Consider the following 24,117-nt stretch of genomic DNA (forward strand, 5'->3'; position numbering starts at 1 on the left):
TTATTCTTCAACAGTTCAATAGAGAGATAGTACAATTTACAGATCTGCCCATTTATAACAGCAACAAAAGAGCCCTAACCAGAAAAGTCAACGCTGGTCAACAAGGAAGATTTGACCCTCAACAAATCGGTCAACTTTAGTGAACTTCGGCCTCCAAACAATGTTGTTTTGGGTTGCATCGGATGTGTTCTAGCCATGAAAATTGGCGGAGAGGCTAAGGCACATGAGATCTCCAATACCTAGAAAGGGTTTGGGCAGATTCTAAACAGTTTGGGAAATATTAAAATAATTAATATTTTTAATGGCGTCCCTAAGTCTAAACTCAATGAAAATAAAATATTAATGTGTATTATTATGAATCTGCATTAGAGTGGTCCAAAAAACATGGATCAAGCTAGATCTAATCTTAGTTGTTGATTAGGGACTTAATCTCGATCGTTGAAATGTCAACAGGAAAAGTATAAGAGGAGGCTTGAGGGTCACTTGGAGATCACACCAGATGATCAGTCATTCTATTCTCTAGAGCGGGGTTTGCTAAGAGAGATAGAATCAGTGATCAGGGGAGCAGCTGAGGGGCATTGAGTACAGAGAAACAAAGAAGGCATAGATTGTGCTAGGAGAGCAACACAACAACCATGGAGAGTGACGCAGAGCCAGCAAGGGCTCACGCAGGGCCACGCAGAGGCCGCCAAGTGTTGTGTAGAGCACCAGAGGGGCCAACATAACTGACGCAAAGGCTCCCAGAGCTGATGCAGGGCCAACGCGAGACATAGAGGGACTGACGCAGTCCAGATTGGGCAGACGTTGGGGTTGCAGGAGCCGTTTTGTGCTAAGGAGCTGCCGGAAGGGTTTTTCGGGGTATCAGCCAGGAGACCTCTCTCAAACTGTGAGGTATAGTTGCTAAGGAAACTATAGGGTAGGCCTGTTACAACACCCAGATTGTACTCTAATATTGCTTAATAAGAAAACCCTCAGATAGTTGCATCGATTTTTCCGCATTGGTTTTTCCGGGGACACTGGTCCAAAAATAATGGTGTCATGTGGCATGTTTGTTCTTGTTTCTTTTAGTTGTTGATTTGTAATATGTTGAGCATGCACTGGTGTTTATTTTTAGTATTTGCTTTGTAAATAACTTGTTAAAGAAAAATTAACAAGTAGGTACGAATAAATTAGAAAAAGTGCATGAAGGGTTTCTAAATTAAGTAAACTTAGAAGCTTCAACATGGTATCAGAGCATGATTGCAGATCACAAGAGGACTAACAGACATCAGTTGAGCTGAGCAATAGCAGCAGAAAACAGTTGTCCCGAGGTGACAGAAGTTGTTTCTAACAATGCAGAAGCCAAGAAAGTGTGATGCAGAGCCAGCTAGAGCCATGCAGAAGAAGTCGGGAACTGCACAGAGCCTCAAAGAGGCCAGCGTTGCTGACGCAAAGGGCTAGGGGGCTGACGCAGGTCCATCCAGGGTGACGCAGAGGCAGCGTGAGGCAAAGAGAGGCTAACGCAGTTCACAGAGAGCATTTGTTTGGGTCTAGAAGGTTGCAGGAATATTGAAGTGAACTTGGTGAGGTATTGTAGTCAAAATAGTGCCTGACAGAGAAGGGCCAGAGGATTTTTTACCGAGGGTTTCTAGCCGAGGAACCCGGATCAGTAGTGTAGTTGCACAAGACGATCAAAGTAGGGGGCATCTCGACAAGCCGCAGAAGGATTTCTAGGAGGGAAATCAGGACTCAGAGGGAGTCTAGAATAGAACTTCCAGATGAGAAGTAGAGACTCAGAGGAGTCAAACAGAGAACTTCCAGGAGGGAAGTAGAGGAGCATCATGGCACTACACGGGGAAGAGACCAGGATAGACTGGACAGAGCATTGAACTTTGTAGTCTGGAAGGCTAGAATCTTATCAGTGTTTGACAGGAATCGTGTCAAGAACTTCGCCTTGAAGGTTATAGTTATCCCAATTGACCCCAATGATAACGACAAGTACGAAGAGGCGACGACGAGGGCCAAATGTGGTGCCACATATAGCCGAGAAGGAAACGGAAATTGAGATGTGGGAGGCTCTCAAGAACTTGTACCAACATACTTCTGTGAAGAGAAGAATGTTGCTAGAGAACCAGATGAGGTCATATCAAATGAAGAAAGGTCAATGGATTGAATCCTTCCTCGGAGGACTAAACGAGATTCGAGATCAGTTTACTGCTATAGGAGCGACACTGGATCAAGAGCTTATGGTGAGGACAGCCCTGAATTTTGTCTCAGAAGAGTGGGAAGTATTTGTCCAGAGCATCCTATGCAGAGGGACTCTCCTACCTTGGGACATGATGTGGGCAGCTCTTTGCCAGGAAGAGATCAGACGGCAGTCAAAGACAAGTAGCAACAGCAAAGGGATCAAGGTCAAGCAGGAGGAGGAGGATGTGGCCCTAGCATCTGAGGGAAAGAAAGATAAGTGGAAGAAGAAAGATCTCTCCAAGATCACGTGCTTCCGCTATGGGGAGATGGGTCATTATGTGACCCAGTGCCCAAGGAAGAAGAGTAAGGGGGAGTCTTTTGAGACTAAGGCAGTGCCACCACAGGTAGAGAAGGAAGTTTTGACAGACGATGATTGTGCCATGAGTGCACACGCACCACTTGAGCAGAAGTGGGGAGATATCGAGCTGTAGTCAAGAGGACTACAGGCGATGAGGGGCAGGATCCTTGAGGTACCCAACATCTTGGATTAGACCTTGCTACGAGAGACCCAAAGAGGAGTAGTAGTATTGGCAGATGTCAGTAGAGACGGATGTAGATGGAGCGACAAAGAGAGCTATAGTGCAAGATTCTCAGGACAACGTGAGGCAGCAGTGCAAGAAGCATGGGAGTGTTGCACTAGTACAAGATGACACATAGAGGTGTGCAACGGTGCGAGATGCATGGAGTTGTTGCAGCAACACAAAGGTTAGAGAGGGAGCACTTGTCAATGACAGACGGAGCTTCAGCATCAGTGGGTGTTTCTAACCCAACAAGGAGGTCAGTTGGGAGATCAATTACTTACTTCTCAGTAACTAAGTTGCAGTGCAACAATGAGCAGCATGATGAGAGGAGGTGCAGTATGGATGCAGTGCTGGGAGAAAGGACCAACAGCAGCATGGATGCAGAGGGAGTTGTCGTACAGATGCAACAATGGAAGTGGCAGAACCATGGGCAGTAGTACAAGAGGTAGCAGTGCAGAGGATGTTGGGCAGGAAGGCCTAGCATCAGCACAGGTACCAATGCTGGATGATCAAAGTAATACTCAGTGAGGAGTATTGCTAGAGCACAGTGCTCACTAAGAGGGAGTGTTGATTTGGGATAGCGTTGGATGTGCTCTATCCACAATATTTGGTGGAGACGTTGGGGCACATGAGATCTCCAATACCCAGAAAGGGTTTGAGCAAATTCTAAACATATTAGGAGATATTAAAATAATTAATATTTTTGATGGAGTCCCTGAGTTTAAACTTAGGGAAAATAAAATATTAATGTGTATTAATATGAATCTACGTTAGAGTGGTCCAAAAAACATGGATCAAGCCAGATCTAATCTTAGCTGTTGATTAGGGACTTAATCTCAGTCGTTGAATCATCAATAGGAAAAGTATAAGAGGAGGCTCGAGGGTCACTTGGAGATCACACCAGATGATCAGTCATTCTATTCTCTAGAGTGGGGTTTTCTAAGAGAGATAGAATTAGTGATCGGGAGAGCAGCTGAGGGGCATTGAGTACAGAGGAATAGAGAAGGCAGAGATTGTGTCGGGAGAGTAGTGCAGCGACCATCGAGGGTGACGCAGAGCTAGCAAGGGCTCATGCAGGACCACGCAGAGGCATCCAAGTGCTACATAGAGCACCAGAGTGGCCAATGTAGCTGACGCAGAGGCTCCCAGAGGTGGCGCAAGGCCTCTTGGGTCTGACGCAGGACCAACGTGAGACATAGAAGGACTGACGCAATCTAGATTGAGCAGAGGTTGGGGTTGCAAGAGGAGTTTTGTGCTAAGGAGTTGCTGGAAGGGTTTTCCGGGCTTTAAGCCAGGAGATCTCTCTCAAACTATGAGGTATAGCTGCTAAGGAAATTATCTGTTGGATAGGCCAGTTACGGCACCCAAATTGTACTCTGATATTGCTTAATAAGAAAACCCTCAGATATTTGCATCGGTTTTCCCTCATTGGGTTTTTCCGAGGACATTGGTCCAAAAATAATGGTGTCATGTGGCGTGTTTGTTATTGTTTTTTTTAGTTGTTGATATGTAATATGTTGAGCATGCATTGGTGTTTATTTTCAGTATTTACTTTGTAAATAACTTGTTAAAGAAAAATTAACAAGTAGGTAGGAATAAATCAGAAAAAGTGCATGAAGGGTTTCTAAATTAAGTAAACTTAGAAACTTCAACAAACAACAAGATAAAACAACCCTCAAAACAATCAAATTCAGCCCAGTCAAATTCTGGTGAAATAGCCCACCTACGGTCAACCTTTGTTGTAGTCAACGTTGGGTCAAGCTGTCCAGAAATTTGATCTCCCGAAATTTCGGCCTCCTGAAATTTTGGCCTCTGGAAATTTCGGACGTTTGGAGAGAGAGTGGCCCAAAAATCCGTACCCAATCAATGAGGAGAGAGAGAGAGAAGTGTGAAGATGAGCTTGTCCAAATAAGGCTAAGTCACCTTCTATTTATATGCAATGTTGAGGATGAACAGACGTGATTGTTGGGCTTCTGAGCCTACATAAGTTTAATGGTTGACCTTGACAATTTGACCATAATCAAAATAAATTCATAACTTCATTTGTACATGTCAGAATCGGATGATCTTTAGATCAATCCTACACCTCTTAAAGAGAGGAATCAAAGAAAAATATCAGTTGTCATAAATAAGATGACCCATGTGGAGTTTGGCCCTAGTTGCCAATTTTAACAGTATTAGATCAACAATATTGATTTGTTGTTGATGAGAGTTTGTCTCAATGTTCTGAACAAAAACACGTTCATAATGGTGACTCTTTTGTTGTAGCTCATCTTGCTGAAGTTGGGACTCCAACTGCAAAAATTCCATGTTTTCTTGTGCATTTTGTAGACAGTTTTTAATGTCAAAAAGGGTCTCCTTACTGATTTTTACCATCCCATTTAACACTGGAATGTATCAAAGTATTTAACAACTCTAATGCATTATCAAGTCTGGTCATTTTCTTCATTATCAAACTTACACTTTAAAGAAATAGGACTTGAATGCACAAACTTAATCTTGCAACTAGAAATCAACAATGACTCACATCAGAAATGCATTCATCAATTTCTCGACTAGATCTTTCCTTGATAATTTGTGGGAACTCATCAATTTTACTTCAATAATTCAGCAATGTAGTGATTTTATGATAAATAGAGAATAAAATAAAGTCTTACGATGAATGCTGCAAAATAAACATGGTTATTTGGTGGTCAAGTACTTGAGATCTAGATCTCCACATCATCATTTACTTCATTTCCATCCTCCCCATCTAAGTTGAAATTCTTCGCAAGATTAATTTTGTGAGTCCCGTAAGATCTTCCAAGTAAGTTGATTGATTTATAGCCTCTAATACAAAGTCAATTCCTCTAGCATGGTATTCGCGTCTGCTGGAGCGTTAATCCGAAGAGGATGGTGAAGAAGGAAACTATAAGAGCTTTGCAAAACCAGATATGCTCAAGCAAGAGAAATTTTGGCCAGTTGGACAATATTAATTCGTCCCTCCAAGAGGTAAACTTGGTCAGTGACATAAGCAAGGGAGAACTTACCCCTTTCAGTAAAGAACTCATCCTTGGAGACTTCAACGAACCTGGCCTTTAATGAGTTGATATTTGACTTCTGAACTCAATATTTCTCTCATAAATTATCCCGGATATATGGTAGGGACAACTTCAACCTCTTTGTGATAAAAACTTGGTAATTCAGCGCTTTTGAGCCTAAATGCACAACAATTCAACTCCTTTAGTGGAGTAGCACGGCACTGGATTTTGTGATGACGTTCAAGATTCTCTCTGAAAGCTCTTCCAAATCTATCAATAGGTAGGCATGGGAGGCCGGAGAAAAGTGGTTGTGGCGTCCCCGTGGTCTAGAAGCTAGTGTTGCTTCTTATACAACGAAATCTTTCTCAACGTACAGATCACGGCCTTTGTCGAAAATTTCAACACAGTTTGAAATTTTCAACGCAACATGAGTCTTTAATGTACCAATCCCAGGTTTCTTGAAGTCAGTGTATAAAACTAAAATTAGAAAATGGTATTGTAAGATTTTCTGGTTGGTTTGGGCAGGCATGGGCTTTGTAGAGTTGGAGCACCAAGACACAAAGATGGCATATAAACTCGACTGCCTTTGTGACACAACTCTCAAAACGTGCATATATATACAGGATTCAACACAGGAGTGTTCTCTAACCAACGTAGAACAATACCAAAAACATGGTCCTGAATCATAATTCACGCATTAGGGACACATAGAGCTTGCGCTCCGAACAGGGTTCCCCGACCCTAAATTTTGAATGCAATAAGCACAAAATGACTGTGCAGGAGTCTGACTTTGTTGATTTGTTGAATTCTAAGATTGACAAGTTTAATGACTTTTTTATGGACAAGAAGAAAAATACATTATCCGTCAGAAGGAGCTGAATGATAAGATCGAAAGGTTGAAGAGAAACAATTGACAGAACATTGGGTGAGTGGTCGCTTCATTTTTTTTAAATGTGACTCCACCAGGTGCATCACCTCAAATTTGTTGAGGTTGTAGCATTTTGGCTCCTCAAGCTCGTATTTGTGCCTTAACAATTGTGTTCTCAACACATGATATAGCCGACGTGCGAATGGCACGCCTTCATGAGCTCGACCCTCATCACAAGTCACAATAGGATTACTGGAAATTGCCCAGCTATCAATAACAGGTTGCTATAACAATGTAATATCCCGAGCAACTCGCCTCAAAGTAGAAGAAAAGAGCACAGGAAATGGGTATGTGGAGCTCGTCCCTTGAAATGTCGTAGACATGCAGACAGAACTTGACAGTCAAATAAGAATATGTTGTTCTAGCAACACAGCGGTGGATTTACAATGCGAAATCAACATGTTATATGTTACAGTAAGAAAATTAGGGACATAGCAGGTCAAATATAGTAGATTTTGGTCGCAGACCTCACTAACAAGGATGGCGGGACTTGATGGAGCGTCATTTGTGCAAGGAGTGTTACTAGTGAAACAACCAACATCGAGGAATCTGTGAGGAAAATAGTCAAGTTGGATAGGTAACATGCAACCAAAGAATTTAATTTGTGACAGCGCAAACTATTTTACCAAGGCAGGTATTACAGTGCCAAAAGGATTTCGAAAATGGCACCTGCGCAATTTAGGGTCAAGCATATGACAAAGAAACAGTCATAAATCAAAGGACTTACACCAATTCTGACAAGTTCAAAATAACATGCATATTTTGAACCAATCTGGCTCTAATACCATGTTAAACTTACATGGAATGTAAACAGCTCTAATACCATGTTAAACTTACATGGAATGTAAACAACTAATGTGGAAGGTAAACATTAAATGAATTATTAATGCCATGATATACATTTATAGTACATTTGTGTGACCTTTGGATTCATATTCCAAGTGGTCTCTTGGACTCTAGCGGATGTTCACATTCCACACCAACCCATAGAGGATTAGGTGTCTAGTAGTAACTTTATAAAGTATAGCCAAGTGATTTCTCTGATATATTTCTTCTGATACGCTGATATGTGCAGACCCACGTGAATTCATGTTTTTACATTTAGCAATATGAGTCAATAATCATATTCTGCCTCTCATCGATGCAGCTAAAATAAAATGCTTAGACTCTTTATTGCTCAGATTTGCTACAAACAGAGGAAAATTTGCACAAAACTCTTGCATCAAATGATCTTATCCATGATGTGTCTGTTGGGTTGAAAAAAATCATCACGCTCATTCATTTTACATCCCCTTCAACCGCATTGCTTCTTTCGAATTGTTTCAAGGCCTCTATCTGATAATTATCAGAATCATGATTTTCCGTTGTTCACTTTCCGATTTTGGATTCTTGGATTTATGCTTTATCTGATATCTACGAGTCCTATTTTATTTTATCTGCTCAAAATCCTTGATCTCAGAATCTCGTAGAAGTCATCATGAACTATTATCGTATCTGAGTTCTAATATTATATTTTTATCCAATACTTATTTTGAGCTTCCTTTTATCAGAACTTACATTTAAAAATCTCCACTTGTGATATCGGAAATAAAAATAAATTAAACTTCCGAAAAGAATTTCCGCCAAAAAACATTCAAATATCAAATAATAAAAGGCCCATACGATATCAGAATGTGTAAATATCATAAGTTTTATTTCATAAGTCCTATGATATGTCTATCCCCTCTGATGTCCGGTACGTTAATCCCTCTAATCACGTAATCTTATCGGACCTCGGAGTCTTGTCACCTTGGGGCTCCTTTGAAAATGTTACGTTATCTTAATATCTTTGATTTCCGGTGGCATTGAAACCTCTGATATGACGTAATTAGAATATCTCTGATCTTCGATGGCATGAAAAACCTCCGATGTGACATAATATTTCTGATTGCGTAGAAATACCTCCAATTAAGTTTTGATGGTTTTTGTTAATAATGTAAGGGAGATGTAATATGTAAACTTTGGTCTTGAATTTTGAAATTTTATGAGAATCATGAAGTGAATATGAAATTTTAAATTTTAAAGGAACAATCATGATTGCAAAAGCACATCATCATTCTCATTTCTAATGGATCTTATTTACTTCAAATTCCTTGGACACAAAACATTAATTTCTTCCAGTTTACTACTTGTCTTAGTTCAGATTTAGTAAATGATGATTTTGGGTTAATAAGATTTCAAAAAATTAAACTTCTTCATGCTTTTAATTCTAATTAAAAGAAGAGGTTATCTTTTGTTGGAGAAAATGATATCTCCCAAGTAAAATTAAACGAAATTCTCAAATGTTAAGTTTCATATGCCCAATTTCATTCATTTTCATTTTTTTACTTTTAGTTTCAGTTTTGTTTTTAGTTTTGTTGATATAAAACTCTATTTTGTAGCTCTTCATAAAGTTTTACACTTCTACCAGATCAGATTTAAAGCTCATTCTCCTTGTTTTATTTTCTATTTTTGGAGCAACAGTAAAGATTGATCATTGAATCAACTAAATTTGGGAGTCCTTGAACATTTTATCTGTTTCATAAGTATTTTTTTCATTGGAAAATTGTCAAGATGTTTTTATGCAGGTTTTGCTTTGAAACAAGAAAATTTGCAACAGACAGAGACTTTTCATTTGGGCTGAATTTTACTTCATGATTGTTATTTCCCTTACAGTTTGGAAGCTTAATCGCTTATAACTCCACAAGATAAAATTTACTAGATTCTCAACATAGCACGGACACACATATGATTTTCTTCTTTTTTCGTTTGTTGAGATATTTTTAATCTTGGTGGGGTTTTTTTTTGTTTGTTTTTTTTTAGTTTCTCCTTTCCTCATTTTTACATTTTTGAAGTTTGTTTTCCATTTCTATTTCCGTTTTTCTATTTGGTTTTGGCTTGATTTTGATGATGACACTAAGATTTGTGGAAAGTATTTTCCTCGCTCAACAGTGGTTGGCATACATCAAAAATATTTACTCTGTCTATTTCAATGAGTTTCATTTATCATTAAAGGTATATCTTTATGAAACCATAAAGCCCTCTTGATTTAAAAAACTTTCATGGACGAACACACATCCTTTATAAGTAATATGGTTTAACTTTTCAATGAATGAATTGATCTGGCTTTAACTCAATGGATCCCTCCCACCTCTCGACTTTATAAAAGCCTCTGATTGATAGTCACAAGAAAATAATTTAGAGTCAACATTATGGAAGTATTATATCCATTAACATAAGTCTCTATTACCATCTCACTTCTTTCACTTAGGGACATCATAAACTAAAAGCTCACAAATGTGCTTATCAAAAAGGTAATTAAAAGAGGAAGCATGGGAAATACAAATAAACTCGTCGGGGCCATGGATGCTCGATGGAAGTGAAGCTATGCTTGTATGGCATAAAATACAACTTCGTTGGGGTACTGTTTAGGCTCGTCGACAGCGAAGCGATGTCATAAACCATTCATAACAATGGATATATACTTTATCAAAAAACTCTTGTCTATACCTTCTTCTATTTCTCATATGAGGTAATTTTAAAATAGTTTTTTCCCAAATTTTGGATTCATGAATTTTACTCAAGTCTGCTTTGAGTATTTATCTTTTCAAACTCATATTGCTTAATCTATTTGTGTGGGATCCATGGAAATTTTTTACTGTTAGGCGGATTCAACGAACTCTATTATTTTTAACCTTTAGGTAAATGAAATTTCATTATCGTTAAGCAAAGATAAATGGTTCTTCCCAGTTTGTCGCCAAAGTTGTAGTAAAAACTCAACACCCTTATTTTCTACTTATTGATTTCAAATAATGGAGACCATTTCCATAGCTTTTTAGTTAAATCACTTTTTTAATATTTTCTTTTAGTTAAGTGTCCTATAATTTTGTCATTTTTTCATTTTCGTTGAATTTCTATTTTGATTGCTTCATTGAGTTCAAATTTTCACTAGCTTTCCATCGGTACTTGTTTCATTTCATTTGATTACAGGATTTGCAAATGGTGTTCATTCGAAGTTCGATAATTTTTATCGTCTGTGTTAAAAATTGTACAAAATATATTATTTTAATTTTTGTAAATAAATTAGTAATTCATTGTAAATATTAATTCTTAGTAAATTTTTACTAATTTTTTCATTTTTCATAGGTCCTACAAAAACATCTAACCAAATTGTAGAATAATAAAAATGTGTGTTTTTGGGATCTTGGTAATTGATTTCAATTCCTAATTTTAAAAGAAATTACAAGACCCGAAATCTCAAAATTGCAAAGTGGTTGTAGTTCATTGTGTAGGATTTTTAATTACCAAAGTGGTTGTAATTTATAATGGAGGAGTTCCACTCCAAGTGGGCCCCACTTCACCTCACTTCTTCCCTTCCTTTACAAAAGTCTCGATATCCTATAAAAAGTCTTGATATAAAATCTTCCCGATATTTGAAAAAGTTCTCATATTCCAAAAGTCTCGATATAAATAATTTATTTCGATATAATATATCAAAACGTCGGGGGCCTTCTAAATATCGAACATCGATAGATTTTTTTGGTGTCAAAGTGTCTCATTCCAAAACTCCCGATATCCAATATATTATGCATCAGAATTTTTTATCAAATGTTACCTTATACCTCCTGATGTAACACCTCTGCTCCTCTCCACCTTGAAGTCTTCTCTCTGTATTATAATACAGTGTCCACTTATGTTGTGTATGGCTCATATATGAGCCCAAAATCCACTTAATGGCCCATTCATTTGGACCAAAAGCCACCTGGGTCCATAGTCACAGACCAATAGCCACTTTCCACATGTCCCACCATATTTTAATATTATTTTAATTAATTCGTTTAATTTTCATAATTGTTAATAATTAATAAAATAATTTTTATTCATTTATAATTAAATTAATTTCATAATTATGATTAATTAATAATTTTGCAGTTAAATAAGATTAAAAAATTTAATTAATTTTCCCATTTTTTGCATAGGCAATGATTTTGCCAGAATTCTGGCAATTTTGACACTTCAAATTTGTAAGCTCATAAGTTGAGTTATATTTGACCAAATAAGACCCACGATAGCTCTTTAGATAGATAAAATCATGGAGAATATTTTTGAAATGGTTGCATGACCAGAATCAATCATTTAATGAGTCTAAAATTTAGCAGAAGATCAAGCTCTGAATTTGTAAACAAAAATAATTTTTTGAGTTTAATTTTTTGCATTTTGATTCGTTCATAGCCTCTACTGAATGCAGATCCATTCGACTATTTCTCATTGACCAATAGAATTTTACAAAGATCAATGGAAAGCTCAAATTTTCTTTTATTTGTTTATTTAATTAAGTTTTGATTAGAAGATGTTTTATTTTTCACGATTGGTATTTTTTATTTTAATTTGTTTTAATTAAATTTTGATTGGTTTTGGCAGAATAACAGTTGAAGGGATGAGGAAGAGAAGATTCTAATCAATGGTATTACTCCAACGAGAGAGAAAATAAATTTGGACCGATGAAAATTATTGGCGTAGATTTATTCTTCAACAATTCCTATTTTGAAATCATTTTTGTAATTATAAATAGTAGTTTGTAGAATGGAGAAAGGGGTTTCTCTTCTCTGCAATTTCGGAATTCTTAAAAATGTTATTGTAATAGGATTTTCATGTTGTAGGTAGAGAGGGTCAATCTCATATCTAAGAATTATTGAGATTTGTATTTTTCCATTTTGAACTATGTATGAGAGGCAGAGTTTCCACTATTGCAGTGCTTGTTTTTAGCAGCAAAGTTTATGCTTTGGAGGAAATTGTAAGAGATTCAAAGAATTGGACAAGAGACCATGTTTAATCAATGTGTGTTTTGAATACTAATTTTTAATACAGATTTCATTTCTTTTGATCATAGAATTATGTTATTGGATTTATATTTGTGCACTTATGTCGATATGAATTCCTTCCTTATAGATTAGCTATATAATTTGTTTGTCTCATGAGTCTGTTATTAGTTTTTATCTTTTTTTCTTGTGCATTGAAACTAGATTTCTAAGTAACTATTTACTCATAAATATGTCATTTAATTTTTATTTAATTACTAGTAACATTATCTGAACTATTTCCTAATGTTATTGGTTCATCATTCGTTGTTAATAGTTTAATGGTTATTAACATTATGAGAACTATTTCCTAATGTTAATGATTAATCATTCTTGTTACTCTATCTTTGAACAGAATGTGTTTTGATATTCATAATATCAATTAATTGAACTACTTCCTTAGCTTGATATTCATTATGAGTCGGACATATTTAAATCTCAACCATTTAATTACTTTACTCTTGGTTGGGTTAGATCTACATCTTCATAATCGAGATAGGCTTAGGATTTCTTTCCTTTTGTTTGCATTCTGGGATTAGTTTGCATTTAGATTTAATTTTGTATTTCTAGAAGTCCTCTAATCAAAGAGGCAAACTTTAGTTGTGGCCTTGCTCAACCCTAGATCAGCTTAAGGATCACTTTCTTGCCTAATCAGCAAGAAGAGTCGATCTGATGTCTCCTCTATATTGGTAGCTGAAATTCATACTTTAAACCAGTAGATATAGAGAGAAGGTAGTTGGACCTAGTTTAACCAGTTGGAACCACCATTCCAAATGGAAAAAGAACTGCTTTAAGTTCCCGGTCAGGTGGTCTTCCTTATAATGTTGTAGGCAGACATTTCGATCGTACAACACGTTGACCATTTGTTGTTAATTGGTTAGGGCACGTTGACTGTTGTTGACTTTTCAAAATTGCAGACCGTCATCAAGCTAATCAGATTTACATTGGTTTGGGTACTTTGCAAAACTTGGGTCACATTGACTTTGACTTTCATCATTGTACTCTATTAGATATTCTCTCTCTGCGGAACATTTGGTATTTGATAATAAGAATGATTGATTAAGGGTTTTCCCCCTCCAAGGAGTTTTCTCTGGCTTTAACCAAATATCTGTGTTCCCTTGTCTTGACTCGTCTTCTGCATTTTATTGTCTATGTTCTATCTACAATGGTTGTCAATGTGAATTAATGATTTGTGTGATTTATATTCGAAATTAAAGTGGAATTGTCATTGGGCTAATAAAAGGACATTGAAGTAATTGTTACAAGAATAGAACATACTATTGTTATCTAAAATTAACACAAGTGAACAAGCAAGAAGTCATTTAATTTGTTGTCGCTTCAAATCGCACCAATAGCACAAGTGCTGCAGGAGAGACAGAAATCACCCTAGAGACAGCGTTTGGGTTGATTGTAAACTAGTGCCTAGGACATCTTAAATAGAGGAGTGCATGAAAGGTCACGTAAAAAGATAATAGGATGAGCTTGGTTCAATAAGCATTCACTGAGGTAGTTTCAAGACAACACATGAATCCAAATGCTATGGGTATATTTGGGGCAATCTCAAAAAGAAATGTCTTTTCCTGGTGGTCGACACACAACAATGAGACAACTTAAAACTGAAGTTGTAGTGGTGGAAAGAAGGAGAAGGAGAAGAGGAATATATGCATAGGGTTGTAAACAAGCAGAATCCTTAGTGATAATGTCCCAACAGAAATATGGAAGAGGAAGGAGGTGAAATGGTAGAAATATAGTGTTGATTAAGGGTTCAGACTAAATATACATGGGTATCATTCTCTGCTTAACAGCCAAAGTAAATCTGAGCTACCACAGGGATTGCAGTCTAATCAAATACACAAGTAAATCTTTAGTTTCTACAGGTACCGAGTGCTAGTGAATAACACAAATAAATATGAGATATGCATAGGTATTGTTCTCTTATTAAGCAACCTAGATAAATCCATCAATCAACAAGAAACCAGCATCTTCATTAATACTATTTTAGGGAAAGGAAAACACAAATGAAATGAGATTATTGAGGGGAACATGTTGCACACCTATCATGCTTGGAATCAACAGGGAGTTTCATTAGTCTTAGGGGTCCAAATAACCAATCCATACATTCAACACAACATTAGTCAAGTCCCCCATGAAACAACAAATAGAACCACAGTGGCATCTCAGAATTCAGACCTAGTGGGTGAGAAGTTCTGAAACCTTTGTATAATATTGCTTCCCACTATTTATAAGAAGAGGGGAGCTGGAATAGTTGTTACAAAATATCTCAGCCAAAGGCCAGCTGTCTGATGTACTAGCTGCCTCAGCGTGTGATAGCTCCAACTGCCTAAAAAGATTACAACGAGGATGTGCTCCCTTTCTTGGGAATAAATGCTAACTACATAAATAATGGAAGAATGAGGAAATAGGAAAGATGAAGGAGGAGGTGTCCCCCTGCTATTCCAGTGGAGGCCCTTAATCAAGCCACATCCCTGCAGTGATGCGTTCCTCTATTGCGGGGCCGTTTTTTGTTCATTCTCCCTTAAATTCCTTCAGCGCTGACTCTGGATTTGTGCTACGAGAGGGCCTTATCTTGAATGTGCCCATACCTGACTTGAATGTTCCATCCCCCATGATTTACTGTCAAAGTTGTTGTCGGGACCGACTATGTCATTTCAGCCTTAAATGTCCTTTGGAATGCAATAACTGCCCTGATTTTCCTGGGGTTGTATATTACAGTGTAATAGAGAAGACTCTCAGGGATGGGCTTTTAGCACTGCACTAATACGAAAACAGGCGTGTTTTGGTTGCCCTCTAGCCCCCATGCTTTCAGCCCCTTTTTGTTTATTCATACCACCTAATCGTGGGTTGTGACCGAGCACTTAGCTGTTTGGGCGCTAAAGCCTTTGAAAACCTCTGCAGGAGCCTTTTCCCTTTGTTGCATGGAATCCCACATATCGGCACTTTACAGTGTTCTACCTTTAGCTTTTCCCCAAGAAACCCATGATCGTTGATCTGCGGGGTCGGGTCCACCAAAGATATCGCAATCGCAACCAAGGAGAGGGGGACCTTTTACCTTCTTTCTCAGCATTGGCCAATTGTCTAGACGTAGGTGCTTTATAAGTCAGATCACATAATATATCGCATCCGGGAGGATCCCTGCTTATCGCAATCGTAACCCTGAAAGGAACTTGGGCGAAAGAGAGACTTTTCTAAGCGCGATCACTGATTACCGATCTGTGAGGGGTTACGTCATCACTGCCATGTGTCACCCTGTGAGTGGTGACATGTGTCAACCGTAAATGGCCCCATAGGACCCCTAAAAATTTCGAAACTAAGTGACACGTGTCCCCAGTACTGCCACGTCATTGATGACATCAGCTGCCATGTCAGCTATAAGGACCAATCATATGCCACCACGTGGTCCCCTGAAGGAGAGAGAAAATGCCCACTCGGTCTGTGTTTTTCCATTGATTTCCTTTGTAAACTGGTCTTGACCTTCCCCGACGCTTTTACATTAGACCGTAAAATCTGTAGTTCACAGGGTTTTGGGAGTGGTAGTCCCTTCGATTGTCGACATGCCGATATTTCAAACTGTGGGACTACGATGTGTGGGATTGTGAGACTCCGATGTTGTGGGATGTGATATGCGGACCTGCAGGATGGCGGGATGTGTGGGACTGCTAACATGTGGGACTGCAGGATGCAAGACTACGGGATAAGGGATTGCGGGAATGCGACACTACGAATATGCGGGATTGCGAGATGCGGTACTGCGATTTCGACGATCAGTACCATAACCGCCGATAACCTTAAGTGTGTGCCCCGGGACCCCGTCGATGGCCGATTGCAATTGCGATTTTCCCCTAGATCTCTTATTGCAATTTTCCTTGCTCCTTTGGTGTTTTCTCTTTGTTTCCCAGTTTTCCCAAGGGTAACTTCAACATGCTCCAACTTCTGCCCCTGGAGTCCATTTTTGGACTTCCATATACCGTTGGAAAGCTCTTTCTAAGCACTGTGTAGTGGAGAGGGTCCGATTAAGCTCCGATAGCTTTTTTGGCTTGGGAAACGGCTTCAAACTTCACTGCTTTCCTGCACTTTGGGCAACTGATAACCTTATAAAGCAGTGAGTGACAACATTGGCTCCAAATGGGGGATAATGTCTTGCTGGCAAGGAGTTGACAACATGCAGACCGGTATTCTTCACCATTATGCATGTAGTCAGAAATATAATGGAACTTTGCAACCATAAAATCTCCATGGGGCTTTCCTCATCCATCCACAATGCAGAAAAATAAATCCTACCAACTGGAAAGTAAATGCTCTGCTAGTGAGCTTATTTATATGCATTTCTACTTATGCACTGGTCTCAATTCACCTGAGTTCAACCCTCCAATGGATCCAGACCAGCATTAGAGTACTGATCCGAATCGGATCCATAAACGACTGTCATAAGAACCATGACTATATCGGGACGAAACAAACCCTTGAAGAATCCAAAACAGCAATCGAAAACACCCTGAACCAGTGGCCATGGCAGCCAGCGTGAAATGACGAGGACCTCGGTCAAAGCGCGCTGCCGAGGCCCATGGAGACTGCGCGGGAGGTCAAAATAGCCCCTGGGAGCCCCGGATCGGGAAAAGGAACTGATTTTCGATGCACGTTGGGAAAATAGCGCTGAAATGGTAGGGCTTAAGCACTCAGTCATGTTGGGAGCCAGGGGACCATGGGCGGAAAAAGGTAAAGCGCCATCATGCGAAGGTGGGACCCACACCGTGGAAACCGGCGGTTTGATCGAGGCGCCCTTGAACGATAAGCGGTTTTGGAGAAAACGGAGCGAGCACCCTCAGCAATCCACGCGTGGTAGCGGAAGAGAGAGAAAAACTGCCGCGTTCACGCGTTATCGATCGAGCAAGTCAACTGCGCTCGACGTGCGAATGACGTTGGATCTGGAGGAGCCCAGATCAGACGGCTGGGATTACGTCTGATAGACAGAGCGGAATTGACAGGGAATTAAGCCACAATTTAAGAGGATTTGGAATCCGTTGATCGCCACGGTGGAGAAAACAATGAACCGACGAGCAGGCTGGCGCAGTTCCGATGGGGACACGTGGCTACTTCTCGAGCGTTCATGTTGATGCCGAACAGGGAATTCTAAGCACGCAGGCGACAGGCGAATCGACGCAGGCAGGAGAGGAAACGAACAGGCATGGAGGTCGAATGGCTAAAGCCATGAACAGAGACAATGAACGGGATATCAGAAGAGAGATTCAGATCGAAGAGTCCAAGCGACCAAGAGAGACAGTGAACAGTGAACCCTGAGAGGAGGACTGAGCATAGAGAGTAGTAAAGCCAAGCAGAGGAGACAGAGGGTTGAGCTGATCATAGGCAGCATCGAGCACCAAAGAGCTTGAAGAATCAAGCCTTCCCATAGAGGAATCTGTCCGGATTGAGCATCACAGTTGGCTCTTTCCACTGTAGACCGAGGGTCACAGAGCTGGTAGGAAGAACAAGAGTCTGTGTACTCCAAGTGGCTTGGGGAATCCAAGAACCACCCTGCCAAGAAAAATCTGCTTCAGGAGAACTCATATTGAGTCCCTGTATTGTAATTTCTCTGCTCAAAGACATAATAAAACAAGGCCACCACTGAAGCTGGACCGAAGACGTAGCCCTAGAGAATAGGGTGAACTCCTTATTAAAAATAGTTTGTGTCTTTGTGTTGCTCACTGTATTTCTTTGTTGTCTTTCCATTTATTTTCTGTGTATTGGCAATCTGATCGATCTGTTGTTTCAATAAGACAGAACACACACTAGCACATGGGTCTGTAATACCTTTTGTTTAATAAATCTGCACTAAGGTCACTCATAGGGTGATTATTAGATCAAGTGGTATCAGAGCACTACGTTGTAAGGTTAGACAAACTTGTGTTGGTTTAGCTGTGAATGATCACTAGATCAAAGCTCAAATTAGGAGAAGGAGAATTGGTGGAAACTAATCCTAAAATTGCAAGAGTCTATTCTCGAAAGACAATGTCAGAAGAAGGTTCTGTAGGACCAGACTCTCAATTCCTAGAAAGCTTCCTAGCTATAAAGCCCATGGTGGAAGAAATGTATAGGGACTTTAGAAAGCATAAGGGTGAAAATTCATCAGGCTCTAAGCAAGATAAAGAAGAAGATGAACCTCATTCCCATGACCACTCTAAAGGAAATGGGAAAGAAGAAAGCTTCCCTACACCTCCTAGTAGCCCTGTGCATAATAAGAAAGCATCTTTGATTAAGTTAGATGTTAAATTTGATTTTCCTATATATGATGGAGAGCTAAATGCTGAAAATTTGGACAACTGGATAAGACAAATTGATGTGTATTTCAGAATACAAAATATAGACTCAAACAAGAGCAAGATTCAGCTGGCAAGCCTTCGCCTAGGGGGCACCGCTTTGGTTTGCTGGGAAGGCAGAACCCAAGCTGATATGAGGAAGCATGGTAAGACCATCTCTGTCTGGAGTGACTTTGTTTCTGCCATCAAGAAGCAGTTCTATCCATTGGCCTACATGCAACAAGCCATGACGAGTTGGCAAACTCTTCGGCAGCTGAAAGGGCAAAGTGTACAAGGGTATACTCAAGAGTTTCGAAAGATAGCATTGATGTTAGGTATTTCATTAGACTCACCAGAAACTCTTTTGAAATACATTGGTGGTCTACACAGCTACATGAGGCACATTATCCTCATGTTTAATCCCACTAGTATAGATGAGGTATCTGTACAAGCTACTCATCTAGAAGCTAGAGGAAAGAATGGAAATCCAGAAGTTGGGGGACCATCCCAACCCACTATAAGAAAGAGCAAGGAGAAAAGAAAGCAGAAGTGGAAAGCAAGGAAGGCTAACACTGCACAAAAAGGCAAAGCCTCATGCACCCACTATAAAAATGAGGGGCATGATGATGAGCACTGTTGGATTCTGCATCCAGAGCTGAGACCTAAGAAGTCTGAGGGCAAGAAGAAGACGACTGCTGCAGCTATTCAGAAGGATTTGGGGTCAAACTCAGGAGATGAAACAATCATTGCAGCCATAGGTATAAAAGGTTATCTGCTTTAGAGAATGTTGAAATCAAGAAGCAGGTGCAGAGTTGCTCGAGAAAGGGTTCATCAGGCCTAGCACATCACCATGTGGGTCACCAATCATTTTGGTGAGAAAGAAATATGGCTCGTGGAGAATGTGCATTGATTATCGAGCACTGAATAAAATAACGATCAAGAATTGTTATCCCCTTCCTCGCATAAATGATCTTTTAGATCAATTGAAGGAAGTTGTTTATTTCACCAAGCTGGATTTGCACAGTGGATACCATCAGGTTAGAGTTGCAAATCAAGATGCATGGAAGACTGCTTTCAAAACAAAGCAGGGATCGTATGAATGGCTGGTTATGCCTTTTGGCTTGACCAATGCCCCTGCTACTTTCATGAGATTAATGAATGATGTACTCAGACCTTTTCTTGAGGATTTTGTTATTGTGTATCTGGATGACATCCTGATTTTTAGTAAAATGTGAGAAGAACATTTAAAGCATGTTAAGTAGACATTAGATGTTTTGAAAAGAGAAAAACTTTATGTTAACTCTCCAAATGTGAATTTGGAAAAACCTCTCTAAATTATTTGGGTCATATAGTAGGGGGAGGTGAATTGAAAATAGATCCCTCTAAAGTAGCAGTCATTGTAAACTGGCCTAAACCCAACTCTGCTACAGAAGTGAGAAGCTTCTTAGGAGAAACACAGTATTGAAGGAAGCTCATTTCAAATTTCTCCTCAATTGCAGCTCCCTTACATACTTTGATAAGATTGAACAAGGTGTTTCAATGGGGAGGCAAACAGCAGAAATCCTTTGACACCTTGAAAGAAAAAATTAATATAGCACCCGTACTAGCACTGCGAAATCTACAAAGACCCTTTGAGATCCAAACTGATGCTAGTGACTATGCCATGGGAGAAATGTTGACACAGTACGGTAAACCCATATGTTATCATTCTGAGACTTTTAATCTTGCAGTAGTTAACTATCCTACGTATGATAAGGAATTGTATGCATTAGTTCAGAGTGTGAAAAAGTGGAAAGATTACTTAATGGGCAAAGAAACAGTAATACATATTGATCATCAACCACTTCAATATCTACACTCCTAAACTAAGTTGCAACAATCAAGACATTACAGATGGATGGGTTTTCTACAACAGTTTCATTTAGTCATCAGATATAAAAAGGGCATACATAACAAGGTTGCAGACATGTTATCTAGACCCATTATAACTGCATTTACCATACTTAAGCATAGTTTTGTGCTACATGAAAGCTACATAGAACAGTATGCTCAGGATATGGACTTTAAAGATGTATATGCAACTTTGAGTCAAGGCAAAAGAGTAGAAGAATTAGACTATCATGTGAAGGACCGACTCTTATATCATTGTGGGAAACTCTACATTCCACAAACTGAGAGAGCAAAGATAATTAGGGAAGCACACACTTCTCTGATATCAGGTCACTTTGGGATAAGTAAAACAGTTGCACAGCTGCAAAGGTTCTGTTATTGGCCAAGAATGAGTGAGACGGTTTCTAGATATGTAAAGGGGTGTGCTATGTGTGCTAAAAGCAAGCCCAATAACAAAAAACTAGGCTTATACGCTCCATTACCAGTTCCTTCTCACCCTTGGGAAAGCATTTCCATGGATTTTGTTGGAGGGCTGCCTAAATCTAGGAAAGGTCATGATTATCTATATGTTGTTGTGGATAGGTTCAGAAAAATGTGTATTTTGATACCCTGTAGTAAATAGATTACAGTTGAACAAACTGCAAAATTATTCTTTGAACATGTATGGGTTCATTTTGGATTACCCACTTCCATTATATCTGAACGAGACACCTGATTTGTGGGGAAGTTTTGGTCCAATCTGTGGGAACTAATGGACACCAAATTAAAGAAAAGCACGGCTTTTCATCCACAAACAGATGGCAAACAGAATTAGTTAACAGGACAGTGATCCAGTTACTGAGAGGATATTGCAGCAAACATCCTAACCTTTGGGATGAGCACTTGTGCTATGTGTAGCATGCTTACAATAGAGCCAAACACTCTTCTACACAGAGATCTCCTTTTGAGACCTGCTTTGGTTTCATACCAAGGTCTCCCTTGGATTTTGTCTTTGGTAAAGATACCATGGTTGATGGACACAGTGATGTGGACAAAGCAACTAGTTTCATTGAACAGATCCAGGAGATCCACCAGGCAGTACATGAACATCTGGAAAAGAGCCAGGCCAAGTACAAGGCTATGCATGATAAGCATCGGATGGAGCATAGTTTTCAAGTTGGAGACCAAGTCTGGCTGTATATTAGCAAGGACATGATGCAAGGTGAAGGTAAGAAGCTAAAACGTATCAGGTATGGACCCTTCAGGATACTTGAGAGGATTAGTGAAAATGCTTTTCACCTTGATCTACCAGCTTACATGCACATCTACTCAGTCGTAAACGCAGATTGCTTGAGGTTGTTTGAGCCTTCAATAATTGAGGACCCTGAAGAGCAGAGTCAATTGCCTTCTGTTGATGACCTACTACCTAAATATCTTAATGAGTTGCAGGAAGATACAGTGCTGGACAGGAAGGTAAGGACGACGCACAGTGAACAGGTGGAATACCTCATAATTGGGCTTAAAGGTTCGAAGCCAAGCAGTGCGAAGTGGATTGAGATTGGACAAGTGAGACAACAGTTTCCTCACTTAGTCGATGCTTGAATAAAAACAAACTTTTGGTGGTCCAAAAGCTTTTCAGTGGGGAGGCCGTGATCCGAATTGGATCCATAAACGACTGTCATAAGAACCATGACTATATTGGGACGAAACAAACCCTTGAAGAATCCAAAACATCAACTGAAAACACCCTGAACCAGTGGCCATGGCAGCCGGCGCGGAACGACGAGGACCTCGGTCAAAGCGCGCTAACCGAGGCCCATGGAGACTGCGCAGGAGACAAAATAGCCCCTGGGAGCCTCGGATCGGGAAAAGGCGTTTATTTTCGATCCGCGTTAGCGCTTAGGCAAACATGGCTTAAATGGTAAGGCTTAAGCACTCGGTCACGTTGGGAGCCAAGGGACCGTGGGCAGAAAAAAGTAAAGCGCCATCGTACAAAGGTGGGACCCACACCCTAGAAACCAGCAGTTTGATCGGGATGCCCTTGAACGGTAAGTGGTTTTGGAGAAAACGGAGCAAGCACCCTCAGCGATCGACGCGTGGCAGCAAAGGAGAGAGAAAAACCGCCGCGATCGCGCGCTATCGGTCGAGCAAGTCAACCACACTCAACGTGTGAATGACGTTGGATCTGGAGGAGCCCAGATCAAACAGCTGAGATTGCGTCCGATAGACAAAGCGGAATTGACAGGGAATTAAGTCGTGATTTATGGATTTGGAATCTGTTGACCGCCACGGTGGAGAAAGCAACGAATCGACGAGCGGGCTGGCGCAGTTCCGATGGGGACGCATGGCTACTTCTCGAGCGTTCATGCTGACGCCGAACAAGGAATTCCAAGCACGCAGGCGACAGGCGAATCGACGCAGGCGGGAGAGGAAACGAACAGGCATGGAGGTCGAATGGCTAAAGCCATGAACAGAGACAGTGAACAGGATATTAGAAGAGAGATTCAGATCGAAGAGTCCAAGCGACCAAGAGAGACAGTGAACAGTGAACCCTGAGAGGAGGACTGAGCACAGAGAGAAGTAAAGCCAAGCAGAGGAGACAAAGGGCCAAGCTGACCATAGGCAGCATCGAGCACCAAAGAGCTTGAAGAATCAAGCCTTCCCATAGAGGAATCTGTCCAGATTGAGCATCACAATTGGCTCTTTCCACTATAGACCGAGGGTCACAGAGCTGGTAGGAAGAACAAGAGTCTGTGAACTCCAAGTGGCTTGGGGAATCCAAGAACCACCCTGCCAAGCAAAATCTGCTTGAGGAGAACTCATATTGAGTCCCTGTATTGTAATTTCTCTGCTCAAAGACATAATAAAACAAGGCCACCATTGAAGCTGGACCGAAGATGTAGCGTTGGAGAATAGGGTGAACTCCTTATTAAAAATGTTTGTGTCTTTGTGTTGCTTATTGTATTTCTCTGTTGTCTTTCCATTTATTTTCTGTGTATTGGAAATCTGATCGATCCATTGTTTCAATAACACAGAACACACACTAGCACATGGGTCTGTAATACCTTTTGTTTAATAAATATGCACTGATGTCACTCATAGGGTGATTATCAGATCAAGTACTAGGCCTTATGCCTTCATACTGCTAAAAAATAAAAATTAAGATGAGCATGCACCATCAAAAATATGCAAATAAAAGGCTTGATGCATTCTCCAGAAATAACCTCTGTTGTTGATCGAAGAATATGCCCATGTACTCAGCCACAAGGTTATGGAATGGACTGGGAAAATTTGCAGCTGCATCTTTTTCATGAACAATCTGCTGACCAATATCCTCTTGGACAGGCAGCCACAACCACTTCTCAG

This window comes from Pinus tabuliformis, chromosome 6 (genome assembly GCF_031772625.1).
Source record: "Pinus tabuliformis cultivar Carrire ecotype Pingquan chromosome 6, CPIR1, whole genome shotgun sequence".
Lineage (NCBI taxonomy): Eukaryota > Viridiplantae > Streptophyta > Pinopsida > Pinales > Pinaceae > Pinus > Pinus tabuliformis.